Below are 14953 nucleotides of genomic sequence, written 5' to 3'. Positions count from 1 at the left end.
TGGCACAAAAGCCCGCAAAACATTCCATTTACCACTTTAACCATTTTCAGTGTGCAGTTCGGTAGTGTTAAGTATCTCCACATTGTTGTGCAACAGATCTTTCAAACTGCATAATCTCGCAAAACTGAAACTCTATACCCATTAAACAGTAATGCCCCCTCCCTAACCCTTGTCAACCACTTTTCTACTTTCTCTTTCTATGATTTTGACTATTTTAGATATTTCATAGGAATGGAATCATAAAGCATTTGTCCTTTTGTGACTGGTTTATTTCCCTTAGCATGATATCCTCGAGGTTCGTTCATGTCGTAGCACAGGAAAGGATTGCGTTCTTTTTTAAGGCTGCATAATATTCCATTGTGTGTGTATGTATTTATGTATGTATGTATGTATGTGTATATGTATGTATATATGTATGTATGCATATCACATTTTCTTACATATATGTTCTTTATTTTATTGAGGTCATAATAGTTTATAACATTGTGAAATTTCAGTTGTACGTTATTATGTGTGACTTATCATATATATATGTGCCCTTTACTTCTTTTGTCCACTTCCCAACCCCCTCCTGCTCTGGTAACCACTAATCTGTTCTCTTTGTCCATATATTTGTTTATCTTCCACATATGAGTGAAATCATTTGGTGTTTTTCTTTCTCTGCCTGGTCTTTAGCTTAACATAATAGTCTCAAACTCCATCCATGTTGTTGCAAATGGGACGGTTTTGTCTTTTTCTATGGCTGAGTAGTATTCCATTATGTGTGTGTGTGTGTGTATATATATATATATATATATACCACATCTTCTTTATCCATTTGTCAGTCGATGGGCACTTGGGTTGACTTCTGTATCTTGGCTATAGTGAATAATGCTGCAATGAACATAGGAGTGCATAAGTCTCTTTGAATTGTTGATTTCAAATTATTTGGATAAATACCCAGTAGTGGGATAGCCAGGTCATATGGTATTTCTTTTTTTCTTTTTTTCTTTTTTTTTAAGATTGGCACCTGGGCTAACAACTGTTGCCAGTCTTTTTTTTTTTTTCTGCTTCATCTCCCCAAACCCCCCTGTACACAGTTGTATATCTTAGTTGCAGGTCCCTCTGTTTGTGGGATGTGGGACACCGCCTCAACGTGGCCTGACGAGCGGTGCCATGTCCACGCCCAGGATCTGAACCCTGGGCCGCCGCAGTGGAGCGCGCGAACTTAACCACTTGGCCATGGAGCCGGCCCCCCTCTTTTTTTCTTTTTTTAAAGATTGGCATGTGAGCTAAAATCTGTTGCCAATCTTCTTCTTTTTTTTTAAAGAAAAGATTTTATTTTTCCTTTTTCTCCCAAAGCCCCTCCCCTCGTACATAGTTGTGTATTTTTGGATGTGGGTCCTTCTAGTTGTGACATGTGGGATGCCGCCTCAGCATGGCTTGACAAGTGGTGCCATGTCTGCACCCAGGATTTGAACTGGTGAAACCCCGGGCCACCGAAGCGGAGCACAGGAGCTTAACCACTCGGCCATCGGACTGGCCCCAACCAATCTTCTTCTTTTTTTTTTTTCCTTCTTCTTCTCTCTAAAGCCCCCCAGTATATTCTAGTTGTGATCACCTCTGGTTGTGCTATGTGGGATGCCGTTTCAGCATGGCCTGATGAGCGGTGGCATGTCCACACCCAGGATCCAAACCTATGAAACCCTGGGCCACCGAAGCAGAGCACGTGAACCCAACCAGTCGGCCATGGGGCCAGCCCCCATATGGTATTTCTATTTTTTACTTTTTTGATAAATCTCCATGCTGCTTTCTATATTAGCTGCACCAGTTTGCATTCCCACCAGCAGTGTAGGAGGGTTCCCTTGTCTCCACATCCTCTCCAACATTGACTGTTTTTTGTCGTGGTAATTATAGCCATTCTAACAGGTGTAAGGTGGTATCTCATTGTAGTTTGGATTTTCATTTCCCTAATAACTAGTTATGTTGAACATCTTTTCATGTGCTTATTGTATATCTTCTTTGGGAAAATGTCTGTTCGTATCCTCTGCCCACTTTTTGATCAGGTTGTTTCTTTTTTGTTCGAGTTGTATGAGTTCTTTATATATTTTGGAGATTAACCTCTTGTCAGATACATGATTTGCAAATATTATCTCCCAGTTGGTGGTTTGTCTTTTCATTTACTTCATGGCTTCCTTTGCCTTGCAGAAGCTTTTTAGTCTGATGTAGGCCCATTTGTTTATTTTTTCTTTTGTTTCCCTTGCCTGAAGAGACATAGTATTTGAAAAGGTCCTTGTAAGACTGATGTCAAAGAGTGCACTACCTATGTTTTCTTCTAGGAGTTTTATGGTTTCACATCTTACATTCAAGACTTCACTCCATTTTGGGTGATTTTTGTGTATGATGCAAGATAATGGTCTACTTTCATTCTTTTGCATGTGGCTGTCCAGTTTTCCCAACACCATTTATTGAAGAGACTTTCCTTTCTCCATTGTATATTCTTGGCACCTTTGTCAAAGATTAGCTGTCCATAGATGTGTGGTTTTCATTCTGGGCTTTCAATTCTATTGCATTGATCTGTGTGCCTGTTTTTGTACTAGTACCATGCTGTTTTGATCACTGTAGCTTTGTAGTATATTTTGAAGTCAGGGATTGTGATGCCTCCAGCTTCGTTCATCTTTCTCAGCATTGCTTTAGCAATTTGGGGTCTTTTGTTACCCCATATGAATTTTAGGATGCTTTGTTTTATTTCTGTGAAGAATGTCATTAGGATTCTAACTGGGATTGCATTGAATGTGTAGATTGCTTTAGGTATTATGGGCATTTTAACTATGTTTACTCTTCATATCCATGAGCATGGAATATCTTTCCCTTTCTTTATGTCATCATCGATTTCTTTCAATGATGTCTTGTAGTTTTCAGTGTATAGATCTTTTACCTCCTTGGTTAAATTTATTCCTAGATATTTTGTTCTTTTTGTTGCGATTGTAAATGGGATTGTATTCTTGAGTTCTCTTTCTGTTAGTTCGTTATTAGAGTATAGAAATGCAACTGATTTTTGTAAGTTGATTTTGTACCCTGCAGCTTTGCTGTAGTTCTTGATTAGTTCTAATAGTTTTCCAATGGATTCTTTAGAGTTTTCTGCATATAAAATCATGTCATCTGCAAACAGGGAGAGTTTCTCTTCTTTCTTTCTAATTTGGACAACTTTTTTTTTCTTGCCTAATTGCTCTGGCCGAAACCTCCACTACTATGTTGAATAAGAGTGGCGAGAGTGGGCACCCTTGTCTTGTTCCTGTTCTCAGAGGGATGGCTCTTAGTTTTTCCTTGTTGAGTATGATGTTGGCTGTGGGTTTGTCATATATGGCCTTTATTATGTTGAGGTACTTTCCTTCTATAGCCATTTTATTGTAAAAGGGTGTTGGATCTTGTCAAATGTTTTCTCTGCATCTATTGAGATGATCATATGATTTTTATTCCTCATTTTCTTAATGTGGTGTATCACATTGATTGATTGGTGAATGTTGAACCATCTGTGCATCCCTGGTGTAAATCTCACTTGATCATGGTGTATAATCTTTCTGATGTATTGCTGTATTCGGGTTGCCAATATTTTGTTGAGGTATATCACATTTTCTTTATTCACTCATCTGTAAAAGGACATTTGGATTGATTCCCCCTTTGGCTATTGTGAATAATGCTACCATTAAACATCAGTATCAAATATCTCTCTGAGACCCTGCTTTCTTTTGTTTTAGGTATGCATCCAGAAGTGGAAATGTTAGACCATATGGTAATCCTATTTTTAACTTTTTGAGGAACCTCCATACTGTTTTCCACAGCAGCCACACCATTTTACATCCCCACCAACAGTGCATAAGTGTTCCCTTTCACCACATCCTCACCAGCATTTATTCCTGTCTTTTTATCATAGCCATTCCAACAGGCATGAGGTAATATCTCATTGTTGTTTTGATTTGAATTTCTCTTATGGTTTGTGATGCTGAGCATCTTTTCATATGTTTGTTGGCCATTTGTATATCTTCTTTGGGGAATTGTCTATTCAAGTCCTTAACCAATGTTTTTAATGGAGTTATTTGTTTTTTGGTGTTAAATTGTACAAGTGCCTTATATATTCTGGATATTAACCCCTTATCAATATATGATTTGCAAGTATTTTCTCCTATTCCGTAGGTTGTCTTTTTTTTTTTTAAAGATTGGCAACTGAGCTAACAACTGTTGCCAATCTTCTTTTTTTTTTCTTCCCAAAGACCCCCACTACATAGTTGCATATTCTAGTTGTGAGTGCCTCTCGTTGTGCTGTGTGGGATGCTACCTCAGCATGGCCTGATGAGTGGTGCCATGTCTGTGCCCAGGATCCGAACTGGCGGAACCCTGGGCTATGGAAGTAGAGTCCACAAACTTAACCACTCAGCCAGGGGGCCGGCCCCAATAGGTTGTCTTTGCATTCTGTTGATAGTTTCCTTTGATGTGCAGAAGTTTTTAAGCTTGATATACAGTCATGCATTGCTTAAAGATGGGGAAATCTGAGAACTGCATCATGTGGTGGTTTCCGAGTTGTGCAAAGATCATAGAGTGTACTTACACAAACCTAGATGGTATAGCCTACTACACACCTAGGCTGTATGGTATTAATCTTATGGGACCACTGTTGTACATGTGGTCCATTGTTAACTGAAACGTTGTTATGTGGCACACGACTGTAGTCTCATTTGTCTATTTTGCTTTTGTTGCCTGTGCTTTTGGTGTCATATCCAAGAAACCATTGTCAAATCTAATGTCCTGAATCTTTCCCCCTATGTTTTCTTCTAGGAATTTTATAGGTTTAGGTCTTTAATCCATTTTGAGGTAATATTTGTATATGGTGTAAGTTGAGGGTCCAACTTCACTATTTGCAAGTGGATATCCAATTTTCCTCACACCATTTGTTGAACAGACTGTCTTTTCCCCATTGTGTAGTCTTGGCATCCTTGTTGAAAATTATTTGGCCATATATGCAAAGGTTTATTTCTGGGCTTTCTTTTCTGTTCCATTGGTTTATATATCTGTCTTCATGCCAATGCCACATCATCTTGATTACTGTTGCTTTGTAGTATTTTTTGAAACCAAGAAATGTGTAGTCTTCACCTTTGCTCTTTTTTTGTAAGATTGTATTGGCTATTCAGGGTCCCTTGAGCTTCCATGTGAATTTTAGGATTTTTTTTCTATTTCTGCAAATAATGATGTTGGGCCTTTGATAGGGATTTCATTGAATTTGTAGGTTCCTTTGGCTGGTGTGGCCATTTAACAACACTAAGTCTTCCAGTCCGTGAGCACGGTGCGTCTTTCCATTCATTTGTATTTTCTTTTAGGAATAGTTTCTAGATTTCAGTGTACAAATCTTTTGCCTCCTTGGTTCAGTTTATTCCTTAGTATTTTATCCTTGCTGTTGCTATAGTAAATGAGATTTGTTTAAAAATTTTTTTTGGATTGATCATTGTTAGTGCATGGAAATGCAAATGATTTTTGAAAAATTTTTATATTAAGGTGCTATGTGGTATTCTGTTGTATGCATAGCACAATTCGCTTAACCGGTCTCCTATTGAGGAATATCTATGTTATTTACAAAGCTTTGATGTTACAAACAATGCTGCAGTGAATAGTCTTGTGAACATCTCATTTTTCACATATATCTGTTGGATAAATTCCTAGAAGTTAAATTTCTGTATTAAAGGATATACACATTTAAAAATTTCATAGATATTGCCAAAGCGTTATGATTCTGACATAAAATAGTCACAATTTGTGATGGTATTTATTACAAATTATGAGAGCATCTATTTTCTCCTCCAATTTGCTCTTTTAATGGTAATTTACTTTGTCTTTCTTCCAAAGCAGATTCACAAATTACACATTTATGGTCGAGAGTCCAAGAAAGGGTTTTATGTTGATTTCTGTGGCAATTTGATGAAAAATATGAAAGAGATATGGGCCAGTGAACTTTTTCTAAAATATAGCTGAAGGAAACTCGTTGAGAATCATCTACTAAAAGTGATGTATGTACAATAATCTATCAGTAAAACTTTGTTAGTCATCCTTTATTGGACTTGTCTTTCTTATGATTCACAAATCTTAAAAATTCTGTGATTATCATTTTGTTATTAAGATAGTTCTCTATTTGTGGAATTTGTCATTTAATGCTGTTTAGTGTTAAGGAGTCTTGTCAGCAAGAACTAGTTTAAAAGCCATGTGCTGTCATGTAATGGAGTGGCTCTCCTGTCAAATTTATTGCATTTCCCAAGGAGGAAAATATAACTTCTGCAAATTGTATGTTTAAGTGACATTTAATGTATGGAAGACAAGAATAAAATCAGTATACCAGATACAGAAGGCTAGTTTGTATATTTGGCAATGGTACTTGAATACTTGACAGAGGACTTGAAATGTGTAAAAGCTTCTCTTGGTTAAAAAGTTGCCTGAGTCTATCAGATTATCAAAGTGTTCCATTCAAGAAAGGCTCATCACTTGCTATTCCAGTAGAAAGCAGCAACCCTGTCACCTAAACACAACAGGAGGTCTTGCAAATTTCAAGAAAAGTAAATGGAATGGACTAAAACATGTATGGCGGAATAAAATTGGAAATAAAATTTGAAGCCATCCGATTTAGAGAACTGATTTGTGATTTGCAGAGATTACCAATCGACAGTTAAATTATAGAACATGAAAGTTGGAGAGGCTTTTAGAGCTCATCCAGCCAAACCTCTGTAATGAGGAGAAAATAGACCTAGATTGGTTGGTCTGTGAGCTAAAGATCATATCAGACTGGGGAAAAGGTCGATGTGTATGTGTATTCCAAGTGGCAGTTTTGGATTTATTCAATATTGAAAGAATTGTATGCAGATCTCAAGTTGGTCTTATGTTACACACACACACACACACACACGCACAGAGGCATACATTGGGGATATTGTGGGTTTGGTTCCAGACCACCACAAGAAAGCAAATAGCACAATAAAGCCAGTCACAGGAACTTTTTGGTTTCCCAGGACATATAAAAGTTATGTTGACACTATGCTATAGCCTATTAAGTCTATTAATATTAAGTGGCATTATGTCTGAAAATATATACATGCCTTAATTAAAAATACTTTATCGCTAAAAAATGCTAACCATCATCTGAGCCTTCTGTAAGTCATAATCTTTTTGCTGGTGGAGGGTCTTGCCTCAATGCTGATGGCTGCTGACTGATCAGGGTGGTTATTGCTGAAGGTTGGGGTGGCTGTGGCAACTTCTTAAAATAAGACAACAGTGAAGTTTGCCACATTGATTGATTCTTTCTTTCATGAATGATTTCTCTGCAGCATGTGATGCTGTTTGATAGCATTTTACCCACAGAACTTCTTTCGAAATTGGAATCAATCCTCTCAAACCCTGCTACTGCTTTATTGACTAAGTTTATGTAATATCCTAAATTCTTTGTTGTCATTTCAATAATCTTCACAGCATCTTCTCCAGGAGTAGATTCCATCTCAAAAAACCACCTTCTTTGCTCATCCACAAGAAGCAACTCCTCATCTGTGAAAGTTTAATCATGTGATTGGAGCAATATAGTCACATCCTCACGTTCCACTTCCAATTCTAGTTCTCTTGCTGTTTCCACCACATCTGCCGTTAACTTCCTCCGCTGAAGTCTTGAACCCCTCAAAGTCACCCATGAGGTTTGGAATCAACTTCTTCTAAACTCCTGTTAATGTTGCTATTTTGACCTGTTCCCATGAATCACAAATATTCTTAGTGGCATCTGGAATGGTGAATCCTTTCCAGAAGGTTTGCAATTTACTTTGCCCTGGTCCATCAGTGGAGTCACTAACTGTGGCAGCTATAGCATTACAAAATGTATTTCTTCAATAATAAGACTTGAAAGTTGAAGTTACTCCTTGGTCCATGGGCTGCAGAATGGATGTTGTGTGAGGAGGCACGAACACAATATTAATCTCGTTGCAGTCTCCATCAGAGCTCTTGGGTGACCAGGTGCATTGTCAATAAGCAGTAATATTTTGAAAGGAATCTTTTGTTCTGAGAAGTAGGTCTCAATGGTGGGCTTGAAATATTGACTCAACCATGTTGTAAATAGATGTGCTGTCATCCAGGCTTTGTTGTTTGATTTATAGAGCTTAGACAGAGTACCTTTAGCATAATTCTTAAGGGTCCTAGGATTTTCAGAATGGTACATGAGCATTGGCTTTAACTTGAAGTTACCAGGTACATTAGCCCCTAATGAGAGAGTCAGCCTGTCCTTTGAAGCTTTGAAGCAAGGCATTGACTTTTCCTCGCCAGTTATGAAAGTCCTAGATGGCATCTTCTTCTAATATAAGGCTGTTTTGTCTACATTGAATATCTGTTGTTTAGTGTGGCCACCGTCATCTTTATCCTGGTTAGATCTTCTGGAGAACTTGCTGCAGCTTCTATGTCAGCACTTGCTGCTTCACCTTGCACTTTCTTGTTATGGAGATGGTTTCTTTCCTTGCAAGTCATGGACCAACCTCTGCTAGCTTCAAACTTTTCTTCTGCAGCTTGCTCACTTCTCTCAGCCTTTGGAGGATTGAAGAGTTAGGACCTTGCTCCGCATTAGGCTTTGGGTATAGGGGATGTTGTGGCTGGTTTGATCTTCTATCCAGACTACTAAAACTTTCTCCATATCAGCAATAAGGCTCTTTCGCTTTTTTATTTGCGTGTTCGCTGAAGTAGCACTTTTAATTTCCTTCAAGAACTTTTCGTTTGCATTCACAGCTTGGCTAATTGTTTGGCATAAGAGGCCTAGCTTTCAGCCTGTCTTGGCTTTTGATATGTCTTCCTCACTAAGCTTAATCATTTCTAGGTTTTGATTTAAAGTGAGAGACATGCGACTCTTCCTTTCACTTGGAACACCCATAGGCCATTGTAGGGTTATTAATTGGCCTAATGTTAATATTGTGTCTCAGGGAATAGGGAGGCCAGAGGAGTGGGAGAGAGAAGGGAAATTGCTGTCCGAACACACATCTATTCAGTTTGCTGTCTTATGTAGGTGAGGTTTGTGGTGCCCTAAAACAATTATAGTAGTAATCTCAAAGACCACTGATCACAGATCATGATAACAAATATAGTAATAATGAAAACATTTGAAATTTTGCGAGAATTTCCAAAATGTGGTGCACAGACATGAAGTAAGCAAATGCTCTTGGAAAAATGGCACCAACAGACTTGCTCAAGGCCACAGACCTTCAATTTGTAAAAAGTGCAATGTGTGAGAAGAGCAATAAAATGAAGCGCAATAACACGAGGTATGTCTGTGACTATGTTTATTTTTTTTTTTTTTAAAGATTTTCTTTTTCCTTTTTCTCCCCAAAGACCCTGGTACATATTTGTATTATATTCTTCGTTGTGGGTCCTTCCAGTTGTGGCATGTGGGACACCGCCTCAGCGTGGTTTGATGAGCATGCCATGTCCGCGCCCAGGACTCCAACCGACGAAACACTGGGCCACCTGCAGTGGAGCGCGGGAACTTAACCACTCGGCCGCGGGTTTATGTTTTTAAGCATTGTGGCATGCTGACTATTATATATAAAACATCTAGGAAAGCAAAGAACTCGATAACCTGGAATATAAGAAAAAATATACAATATGGCCATATAGAGTAGTGATTAAGAGGGCAGTGTCTGATCTGAATTTCAGTTCCATGACCGTGGGACTTTGTGTCTTGGTTTCCTCATCTGGAAAATGTAGCTAACAAGTGTTTATCTGCCTCAAAGGGCATAAGGATTACATGAGATAACCCAGATAAAGGCTTAGTATAGTGATATACTAATATTATAGTATTCATATATAGTGTTATTCTATAGTAAAATATTGTTTTGTCAATAAGTGCAAGAAAAGAAGACGGGTCAAAAAGCACTTTCCGAATAAAGTCAAAATACGACACTAGCACTTTCAGGTCAATGGGACTGACCTGGACCCCCCACGACAAGGTAGACGGGATCAAACGACGTAGACCGCCTTAGCAACAGGCCCCCAACGAAGGTGTGTCTTCGCAGCCAATAAGCGCCTGCGCCGCGGCGGAGGGAGCCGGTGGACGACGGGACGCGGCAGAGGGAGGCCGCGCCACCTCTCCTGCCTGAGCCTCGGCCCCACAGAACGGCGGCGGCGACGGCGGCGCTTTGTTTCCGCGGCTCCTGCGGCGGTGGCGGCGGCAGCGGCCTTCGAGCTGTGGGGAGGATCCAGCAGCAGCTGCGGTGACGACGACGACGAGGCCGGTGCATTTCTGTGGTAACCGGGCGCCGGGAGCGCAGAGTGGTGCCCTCCGCTCGCTGAAGCCAAGTAGGCATTGAAGCGAAACCGTGACTGCTGAACCCCTGAGGTAAAACAAGCCCGTCTCCCGGGTCCTGGCGGCTGGGCCTCCGCGCCCTCTGCGTCGGGAAGCGCTGGCGTGAGGGCTGAGGCTGGCGCGTTGCTTGGCGGCGAGAGGCATCCTTTTCCCTTTGGGGAGAAGGCTTCGGCGCTAGACTCAGGCCGGGGTGGGGGTGGCGTGGGGGGCGCTCCCTCCAGCCTCCTGGGCCGCCGCGGCTCAGCCGCCCTCCTCTGTTGCTTCTCCGGAGCTGGTGGGATTGAGACTCCCAAGCCGGAGGCGGGTGTTGGTATCCCGGTCATTCCTCCTAATCTTGGGGCCTGGAAACTGCGTGGGGCAGCGGTGGGGGTGGGGGGTGGGAAGCGGGGGAGGGGCGGGCGAGCGGGCGGGAGGATGCGAGATCCTGGGACAGCTCAGTGGCGTTTCGGCTGCTGGAGACGGGAAGTACCCCGGCCTTGCGGAATGTTTTTTTCGGCAGCCCCTGGGGTCAGTCCGTTTTTTGGGGGTGAGTGGGAGGGCTTGCCTGGCATTTCCGTTCTTTCTGTGCGCTGATATCCTTGGGTCTACCTCGAGGCGGGGGATACTAACGCAGGGTTTTCCTCCTGGAGGACTCGTGTGCGTTGCTTTTTGTGAAGTCTGGCTTTAGTGGGTGGGAAGGCAGACCTCAAACGTTTCTCCACTTTCTGGGCAAATTTCGAGCAAAAGTAATTAGAGCCTATTTATTTCTTCCACGAGGGATGGGAAGCTGGTTAACGTGGGTTGATGGGAAGTAAGATTTATTGCAAGGGAAGCTGTGCCTGGCAGGCCACCTCTTAGCAATCAAGTGCGTTTGGAGGCTGTTTTTCTCTTGTGCTTTTTTTTTCTTTTAAAGATTGTATTTTTCCTTTTTCTCCCAAAGCCCCCCAGTACACAGTTGTGTATTTTCAGTTGTGGGTCCTTCTAGGTGTGGCGTGTGGGACGCCGCCTCAGCGTGGCTTGATGAGCGGTGCCGTGTTCCCGCACCCAGGATTATGAACCGGCGAAACCCAGAACCGCCGAAGCGGAGCGCAGGAACTTAACCCCTCGGCCCTGGGCCGGCCCCTCTCTTGTGCTTCTGATTTGCGTCCTGATAGTGTCTAAAAATATGGGTTGTTCATATCAGATGTATACCACTTTTACACAGCTGGCTGGCTTGCTTTTCAGGCAGTTTGACGTTTGACTTTTCATCCCTAGTGAATTAAGTAATTTTTCTACTGTGAGATGTATCCTTGGCGCCTAGTGGCAAAGTAAAGAAAATTACAGGGAGCAGGGATCAGAATTCCATTCGTAGCTGGCAAAAAGGTGCCTTTGAGTAACTGTTAGGATGGTATACGTTTCTAGAGCACTTTAGCTAGCGTGTAGAGTTTGGGAATGAGCCTCTGATACCTCTTATGCCTATTTTTCTGCATTAACAAGCAGTAGATAGATGTTTTTTTTCCCCTCAAGAAAAAAAAATACGCTTTGGTTCTTAGATTATGGATCCGTAATTGTGTAAAGATTGTCGCTTTGGTTTCTGAACTTGTGTTAATTGGCCCAAGTACAATAAACCTTTATTTACGGGTTATTGGGCACATGAGGTACCCAGTACAACTTGTTGGTTGTTTATTATCAGGCATTCATGTTCATATACATGAAGGGTGTACCTTACAGTTAAATATGACCTTTAGATTTCACTAAGTCTCACAAAGTCTGCATTTAAGACCATAGGTTGAACTTGGATTTTCTCTCGTTCTTTAGGGTGAACAAATTATTTATGTCTAGACTTTCAGGATAGAATTATTCATGTTATGCCAGGGTCACTTTTTCTTATGGGTCTTGAATTTCTGTAGATCTTGTTGCTAAGAGTAATAATCATAACTAAAATCGAGTGCTTATTGTTAACCTTTACCTGTATAATCTTGATTACTTCTCGAAACAACCCTATGGAGAAGGTACGTGGTGTTCCTCATTTTACAGATGAGGAGGAAACTGAGACAGAGAATCAAAGAACTTGACCAAAGTTATGTAGTTTGTAATTGGTGGAGCTGGAATTGAACCCACTCTTGACTCTGAAGCTTATGTTCTTAACCACAAGACGTTAATGCCTCCTTGAGCTGCCAGATGTAACGCGATTCTGACCATTTTAATTTGGCCCCAGTATTATAATGGAAGAAGTTCATGGTAGCTACTGTTGTGGTCATTTGGTGTAGGTCTTTGAGTTTGTAGCTGTTTATAATATTTTGACTTGTGTGTCCAGATGAGATAGTGAGATAACCGAAACATTTAATTCCAGGAGAGTCTTAAGCTATGTGAAAAACCGTCTGTAAAGAACCACAAATATAAATGTAGAGAATTAATTTTAAAAAGTTTTTCCTTCCTGATTATTTACTATGAAGGAGCTCAAAGTGGGTGTTGAGAAGAACTTTCTCAGGCTGAAGTGTCATTCATCTCAAGTCATAATCGTAGTTAAAGGATAATGTAACAGTAATGCTTGAGTGAGTTGAACCCACAATACTGAATCACTCTTGATTCTCTTATAATATGAAATAATACGAACTATATAATACATTATCATTAACTTTATTTTACACAAATAGTTCCAGGTGTTTTCTTTATCAGATCTTCTGTCGAACACTAAGAGCAAAGATTAGTTCTAATTTTTACTTGTGTTTATAAACAAAGAAAGTTTTCTAGGGTTTTGTGGTGGAAAAATAGCACAAAGGCAAGAGGCAGGAAAAGAAACGGATGACCTGGCTAAATCATACATTGAAAAATCAGTGGGGGAAAAAAAAACCTTTAAAGGTTTTGTTATTGTTTTTAGAGAGTTTTTAAAATTTGTTTTATTTTAAATAGGATTGGCTTGTTTTTTCAAATGTTTGGCATTATGAAAGACCAGCCTCTGATTGACAGGTAAACTTAGCTGTAATTTATTTTCATGTAAACCTCTTTGAGATTTGATGTGACTTGTCATTTTAATCCTTATGGCAGCTGATTAGTTGAAAAGCTGACAGCAGTATAACTAGTTATTGGTCTTAAATTTAAAAAGGCAGAATGTCTTAAGAAGTGTCTGTTAGGCTGGTAGTTCACAATCAGTTACACACTACGCTAATTTTTTTTTTTTTTTTGAAGATTGGCACCTGAGCTAACGTCTGTTGCCCATCTTCTTCTTTTTTCTTCTTCTCCCTGAAGCCCCCCAGTACATAGTTCTATATTCTAGTTGTAGGTCCTTCTGGCTCTGCTCTGTGGGACACTGCCTCAGCATGGCCTGATGAGCAGTGCTAGGGCCGCGCCCAAGAGCCGAACCAGGGAAACCCTGGGCCGCCAAAGCAGAGCGCTTGAACTTAACCACTTGGCCACGGGTCCGGCCCCCATACTAACCTAATTTTTGAAAAATGTAACCTGTGAAGTGTTTGCATTCTCACTATGTGGAAAGCATTAAGCCAGGCCTGTGGTGGGAGAGTAGATGCAAATTTTATAAAGGGTTTTGAAAGCATTTAAATACCAGCTGTTTGGTTATGTTATTGCTTGGGGCTTTAATTTTGATCAGGGCAGTTCTCATTATTGGCACCCTCTGGTGTAGTTGGCCATGAGTTTTCAGTTATATGTTGTATTTCTAGAGATGAGATAAATGTGGTACTTAAAGGAATTTCTGTATAGATATAGGTGTGTGAAATAATTTTTTTCTGTAAGAAATTGTGTGAATTTATGTGCTTATTTCACTCTTGGAGTCTGAATAAGTTTATGGATTGGGTGACAGGATACAGGCAATTGTTGGGTTTACATGAGGTCCTTTCCTCTAGACCTTGAATGTTTTCTTGGACGTGGCAGAAGCTGTTCAAATGGTTTAAGTCACTGGAAAATGGTGTATGGATCTTTCTTTAGGAATGTTGAATCTAGCAGGGCAGTAAAAGGAGTGTCCAAGTAGGATCTCTCTGTACCTGGGTTTTTTTTTTTTTTTGAGATTTTATTTTTCTTCCTTCTCCCCAAAGCCCCCCAGTACATAGTGGTATATATTTTAGTTGTGGGTCCTTCTTGTTGCGGTACATGGGATGCCGCCTCAGCCTGGCCTGATGAGAGGTGCTGGGTCTGCGCCCAGGATTCGAACTGGTAAGACCCCGGGCCACCGAAGCAGAGCACGCAAACTTTGCCACTTGGCCATGGGGCCGGCCCCTGTACCTGTTTCTTAATGCTTGTCTTATGATTGGCTTGATAGCTGACATACAGGATGGTTAACCTCCATTTCTCCATCTGTGAACTGGGAGTGAGTTTAATAGATACTGCTAAAGTGTAAAGTTGTTCAGGGGGAGGTAACATGGTTGTAACAGCAGTTCTTAGAAGACAATAAACTAAAGCTCTTTGGGGTCTTTGTTAATTTTTAAGTGTTTTAAGAGCATAAAGAGATCCCGAGACTAAAAGTTTGACAACTGCTGGTGTAGAGGAATGAACACTGAACTTGGAGCTAAACCTGGTTTTCTGGTTATAGCCCTGTTGCTTAACTGATTGTGTGGCCTTGGACAAATCATTTATCCTTTCTAGAGCTCTACTTTGTCATTTACAAAATGAAGTTGTACTAGATGTTCTATCGTTATTTAAAAA

General features: G+C 40.6%; 1 long non-coding RNA gene across 1 annotated transcript; it reads right to left on the bottom strand.

Annotated features, from left to right (window-relative positions):
• Positions 1 to 9300: 9300 nt before the first annotated feature.
• Positions 9301 to 14059, bottom strand: LOC139044036 (uncharacterized). The gene is made up of 2 exons (XR_011501100.1): positions 9965 to 14059; positions 9301 to 9613 (listed from the first exon to the last, which is right to left on the bottom strand). It is a non-coding gene; the product is annotated as an uncharacterized lncRNA (long non-coding RNA).
• Between the last annotated feature and the right edge of the window lie 894 nt (positions 14060 to 14953).

This window comes from Equus asinus, unplaced genomic scaffold (assembly GCF_041296235.1).
Source record: "Equus asinus isolate D_3611 breed Donkey unplaced genomic scaffold, EquAss-T2T_v2 contig_535, whole genome shotgun sequence".
NCBI classification, from domain to species: domain Eukaryota; kingdom Metazoa; phylum Chordata; class Mammalia; order Perissodactyla; family Equidae; genus Equus; species Equus asinus.
The sequence above is the reverse complement of the archived record's forward strand: the minus strand, read 5'-3'. Positions and strand labels throughout refer to the sequence as shown.